This window comes from Camelus dromedarius, chromosome 16 (genome assembly GCF_036321535.1).
Source record: "Camelus dromedarius isolate mCamDro1 chromosome 16, mCamDro1.pat, whole genome shotgun sequence".
Lineage (NCBI taxonomy): Eukaryota > Metazoa > Chordata > Mammalia > Artiodactyla > Camelidae > Camelus > Camelus dromedarius.
Genome location: NC_087451.1, coordinates 55,562,766 through 55,569,064, shown reverse-complemented (window position 1 = coordinate 55,569,064; position 6,299 = coordinate 55,562,766).

The following is a 6,299-nucleotide window of genomic DNA, read 5'->3' as shown; positions in this document are numbered from 1 at the left end:
TTGAAGCTCATAGTAAGTAATAGTACTTAGCACATGGTAATTGCTCAATAAACGGTCACAGGTTTAGTTATACTTGGGCAGATCCAGGTTTTGTGGGGTCTGAAGCTTACGAAATTTGGGGTAACTCGTTAAGAAAAGGAAAACAAATGTATGAATACAAAATTAGACACATACTTGCAAATGAGGGGCCTGAAGCTTACATCTCCTTAACACCATGGGAAGTCCCCCTCCAGCTCTAACCAGCGATGTTCAAACTGCAGGTCAGGATTCACTAGAAGCTTGGTTGTGAAGCCAATTTTAATGATCAAGACAAGTTTTGTTTTGTTTTGTTTTTAAGATATAGAATGGAATAGAAAAGATTCACTGTATCATATGTAGTACAGGTAAGGTAGGTAACAGCATATGTGCCCTGGATGATGAGGTACAATGGATTTATTCTTTGGATTATGGTCACAAATAGTCAAGAAATTCTGCTGTGTATGGGGCACAGAGCCCTTCGGGATGAACATCAATATCCCTATTTTCTCCAGGGTGAAGCTCACAAACACATTAACCAGTTTGCTCAAGACATTCTCAGGGCCAATGAGGGAAAAGCTGAATAGCCAGCAAAACCAGCCTCTCACCCTCACCCTGTCACCCAGCCCAGGACCTAGTCAAAGTGCTTCTCAGACCCGCAGCCTCTCAGCCCTTCCAGGAGAGGAGATGCTGCTCCAGCTCCAAGAGTCACTTGCTGGTCACATACTGGAGGGCTTGCACTGGGCGCCCAAGATTGCAGTTTCAAGAGACCATCAGGGTGTTAGAGTCAGGGTTAGAGATGTCCCTTCTCCCCCAGGCCCCACGCTCCCTGCCATTGTGTTAGGAGGGTTCATCCTGCCATGAAAGTTGCTGTGGTGCCATCCTTTACTGGACCCCCTACTCTGTGCCACTCTCTGTCCTAGAGCCACCCTCATCTCACTGAGCCCTCAGGTGCCAGAGGAGGGGATATTATCTTTCACTTTTTTGCAGAAGAGATCCCAAGGTAACAGAAACTGAGACAGGAGGCTTCAGTTTTATCCATTTCTGCTCCAGAACCCCGAATCAAATGTATATGAACCCACTTCCCTGAGTGCTCCTGTAGAGGAGTCAGAGGTGGGGTCCTCCAAGAAATCTGAGTGAATACTGGTCCCTTCCTCCATAAAGATCTTGCCTCCCCACCCTACCCCCTACTTCTGCCCCACCAGACAAGCCCACCCTCTCCGTATCCCAGATCCCAGGAGGAAACAATGCTGAGCCCTAGTGGGCTGCTGAGAGAGAGCGGAGCCAGCAGGAGGGGTGGCTGGAGTGGGAATGGGGGAGGAGCGGGGGTCAGAACTCACGCCCCGGGAGGAGGCTCCAGAGGGGCTGAGTTTCCCAAAAAGAATGAGCCCATTCAGAGCCAGGAAGGAAGGGGAAAAAACCTTGTCTGGTGTTTGACAAGAGGAGAGGAAGGGGGGCAGGGTAAGCACTGCCGCTGCCGTTTCGCTTCTCCCTTCAACTGCCCCTCCAGCATGGCCTGGCAGGACAGCCAAGGAAAGGGGATGTCTGAGGGACAAAGGCAGAGGGGAGCCTCAGGGGGAGAAGGGAGGGGGCCAGGGGACTGGGCTGACCTGAGAGTTTGCCAGAAGAGTCCAGTGAGGGGCCTGGGGAGAGAGAGACAGCTGCAGAGGAGGGGGTGTCTGCAGGACAGAGGGCAGCGAACCAAAGGGCAGAGGGCGGTGCATGAAATCTGCCTGCAGATATCTTTAGGTGGCAGGTACTGGGTCTGCGAGCAGTGGAGGCGACCACTGGCACTGAAGAGGTAGGAAGGGGCTCTGGCTTAGGGAGGTTGACCTCAAAGGGTCAACAGGGGTCTGGAACCAGCGGCCTGTGAAATGCCAGTCAATCATTGACCAGCCCCTGAGACGGGGGGGGGGGGGGGGGGACGGACAGGAGGCTCTGTGTGTGTGTTGGCACCAGAGTCTCCTCCTCTCTGCCTACCTCGCCAGCCAGTCTGGGGTCAGAGGACTGAAAACAAACAGAAAAAGGGAGGAGACAGTCCACAGTTCGAGGTTCAGGCCACAAACTGGGGCTTACCCCACAAGGGCATGGTTTGCTGGGAAAGTGCCTGTGTGAATTAGTTGGAAGGATTCCCCTGAGAGTAGGCACAAGGCCTCTCTGGGGCCACAGGAGAGTAATAATCTTGAAGCTTCTGATAAGAAAAACTGTCCTTTGTTAAGGTGGCCTTTTCAGAATGCTTGCAACCTAACCCCTGGGAGGCCACTCTCTGGGCCCAGGGTTAGCCGCTGTTGGGTCCCCAGGGTAGCAAAGGAGCAGAGCCCAAACTGACACAGCAGACCCTGGGCACACTGCTGGCCTCCCTCAGTCCCTCACCCCCATCTCAGGATTGCAGGCCCAAAGCCTGGGGAGTTTGCCTTCCCCCCTCCCTACGCTACTTTGCCAAGACAAAAAACACTCTTGTGCTCTTGGCCTCACCTGGCTTTAATCATGTGCATGAAGTACCTGTGACTTCCATCTTGGCCTGTGCACACACAGCTGTCTGTGATCCCATGTCCTGTGCTGTCCCTGTGTTTGTACTGATTGCTTACCATGTAGGGGGTCTTCCCTTGGGCAGTATCTGGGCTGTGTGGCCTTGAATAAGGCTTCACTTTGCCATCTGAGATATAAGAGATTTGGACCGAATGGTTCCTGGTCACGGTATTTTAGGATTTGGTGTGGGGGTGGCAACCCTTCAACCCCTACACTTGTCCCTTGAAAGCCCCGCTGAGTCATCTCTTTAGCAGATTCTTTGTTTCACAAGCACTGGGTCTTCCTGTCCATTCAAACGTTCAGGACCCCAAGCTCACCTCACTTGCTGCTGTAGATACAGATGACTAGAAAACTCTTGCCTATGGCTTTTGGTTGGAGAAGAAGAGACTAGGAAGCTTCCAGAAGCATAAAACTGTGGCAATCATGAAGTCCTGATCTGGAGGGACAATTCCAGTTTCAGATGATTTCATTCACTGGACCAACATTGCTGATGCCTCTCTTTCCATCCAATCATCTTTAAGATCCAGCAATTCCTCTTCCAATACATCTCAGCTTTCCCCACCTCTAGCACCAGCTAATGTAAGCCTCTGTCAGTTCTTTTCTAGGCCAAAGCACTAGCCTTTCATCTTCCCTCTGCTGCTCTTGCCCCCTTTCAACCCCACATTTTCCCCCCACAATAACCAGTTTTTTAAACATAAATCAAATCATTTCATTCCCTCCTGTGCTGAAACACCTGCCAGTCGCTTCCCGTTGCCTAAACACTTCACCATGACCTGAGACCAGATAGAACCTGGTCTCTGGCCTTCACTTCAATCTCACAGCCTTCCAGCCATACAGGCTTCTTTTCTGTCTTCAAAGATGTCAAGCTTGTCCCTGCCTTAGGGCCTTTGCGCTGACTGTTCCCTCAGCTTAGAACAATCTGCCCCCAGGTGTTAGCAGGGCTGGTTCCTTCTAGTCATGCGGGTTTCAGCCCAAATGTCACTTTCTCCAAAAGACCTCTAACCATCCAGTCCAAAGTAGCCTCCCGCTCCCTCCCCATTCCCCTGCCCTCCCTCCCTAGATATAACTCAACCCTTGTGACTACATGAAATTGTCCTTTCTGCATTTTCCCTTTGTTTTTAACTGATGGCATATACAGACAGCAAAAAGTTCTAAAAGTACAAGAATAAAAATTGTTCCTTGCTTTCCTGTCACACAGTTCCACTTCTCCCTAGAGGCAACAACTATTTCTACTTTCTTATATATCTTTTGGATATATTTTCTAAAAAAAAAAAAACAAATATAATTATATGCTCTTATTTTTTCTCACATGAGGTGAAGCGTACAGACACACACGTATACTGTTCTATATCTTGATTTTTATACTTACCAAAAATACCATGCAGGTTTTTCCACATCAGTACATTATAAATCTGCCCTATTCTTACTAACTTCTGTTCAGCATTCTATTGTAATTATAAGGATCTCCCTCAATTCATGCAATTCATTCCCTATTGCTGGATGTTTAGTTGTTTCCTTTTTTTTTTTTGTTATTGAAAATAATCACCAGTGCTGCCATGAATAGCTTTGTACTCATCCCATTTTTGCACTTGTGTAGGTATACCTCAAGATTGTGTAGGTATACTTAGGAGAGGGGGGAAGGTAGAAGCATGCACTCAGTAGTAGAGTGCATGCTTAGCATACATGAGTTTCTGGGTTCAATCTCCAGGAACTCTATTTAAAAAATAAATTAAATAAATAGATAAATCTAATTACCTGTCCCCCTCCTCCACCAAAAAAAAACAAAAACAAAAACAAAAACAAAACACCTAATAAAATCACAAAACTAATACTAATATACCTAGAAGAGAAATTCCTGGTTAGAGGATCTATGCAAATTACTGGATTAAAGGGTATGTATATTTTACAGTCTGATGGTGCTAATTTATCCTACATAGTGGTCATACTAATGTGACCTTACGTTAACAGTAAAATTATTTTCGTCCTTTGTTTGATACTCATTTATTTCCTGTCTCCCTCCTCTGATCTTGAGGACAGTACCTTATTCATCATTCTGTCCCCCGACACCTGCATATGGTAACTGCAAAAAATAGTTGATGAATAAGAAAACTGCATTGTAGAATATCCCTCAGTTTTTGTTCTAAGAATATGATCAATTTGCTCATGAGCCCTCAGCACACTGTACTATTTGCTTTGTCTTTCTCTTCCCTGGACTGGGAACAATTTCTGATTCATCTCTTTTTTTCCCTAGTGCAGTGACTGACACCCAGTAGGGCTCAATAAGACTGAATTGAAGGAATGAATCAAAGGCTTTGCAGGCTATGACTCACGTAGGAAGCCAAATGCAAGTTAGGAAGCAGATTAAGCTGAGGGGGCTCCGTGGGGAAGAAGGGGGGAAATCTCTGGGCTGAAAAGTGGGCACTCAGAGAAGCCTGGTAATTGTGTAGGGCTGTTCTGGCAGGAAAAACCCTCAAGAGATGTCCCAGAGAAACCACACCTCATCTCCTGCTAGGACAACATGACATATGTCTCCACTGCCCTCTCTACCTTTAATCTAGGACTGTGTTCTCCATCAGGTGTGTAGCCATGAGTTTTCAAGGACCTATGAAATGTCTGAGACCTGGACAAATTTTCAATGTTAGCTCCAAAATATAACAAAACAACAAAAAAAATTTTATTAAATGTGCACAAAATGTAACAATATGTCAACTATTTACAGCAAATCAATTCAGCTATATACAGTTATAGATTTTACTTAATATGGGTGCTGCCTCATTTTAGTTGTTTGATATAATATAGGATGAGGCTTCCAAAATTGGAACCTTAAAAGTTTTAAAAGAGCCCTATCTCTACCTCAGAGTTCTCTCAAAAGGAGAAGCCCTGCTTTTTCAGTATTTCATCTTCTTTAATCATAAATTTCCTCTTTAAATGGGGATCCTCATAAAAAGATTAATCCCAGCATTATAGTAAGGACAAAATAAAATAATGTATTATAAAAGGACTGATCTATCAGGTGCAAAGTTCATATTAGCACTCAATTGTTTCCGGTCAGCTCCTGGAGGGCTGAGTTGTTGTTTTGTTCATTTCAGCTTCCCAATCAATTATCAACTGGGTGCTCAACTCCAGGGGACACTATTCATGTTATATTTAATTAGAAAAGTCACCATTCACAGAAAATACAATGTGAATGGGGCTCCCCTGAGCGCCATTCACAGAAAATACAATATGAATGGTGCTCCCTGGAGCCGTGCCTTGCCTAGCTTGGTGCTAAGGCTAAGGGCTCAGGAAATGTTTGCTGAACAAGTGAATGAATAGGATCCAATTTAACTTCCAGCTCATTCCACTTCTCGAGATAAAAAGGAAAAGTTGACCAGGAATGAAGAGACTAGGGCAGAGGAAAGGCAGTCATTAACCCACACACACACAAATTATGCATCTAGCTACGAGGTGTCAATGTTTCAATGAGATGGGTGTGTGTGTGTGTGTGCGCGAGCCCGCGCGCTGGTGGTAGTGTGGGGAGGAGGGGTGATACTAAAGCTGGTATCCTCCTATTCCCAACGGTCTTCCTCTTAATTTTCCTTAAAATACTACACCTCTGCTATCTCAGCGTGGTCTGAATTACGCTGGTGATCTGACAGCTCTGGTTTGGCACCCAAATTCTTAACGCGGAATTACGTTGTTCATTCACTTAAACAAACAAAAAGAAAAGACCCCCCCAAAACCAACTTGTTCCTAGCGCCTACCGTGAGCCAAAT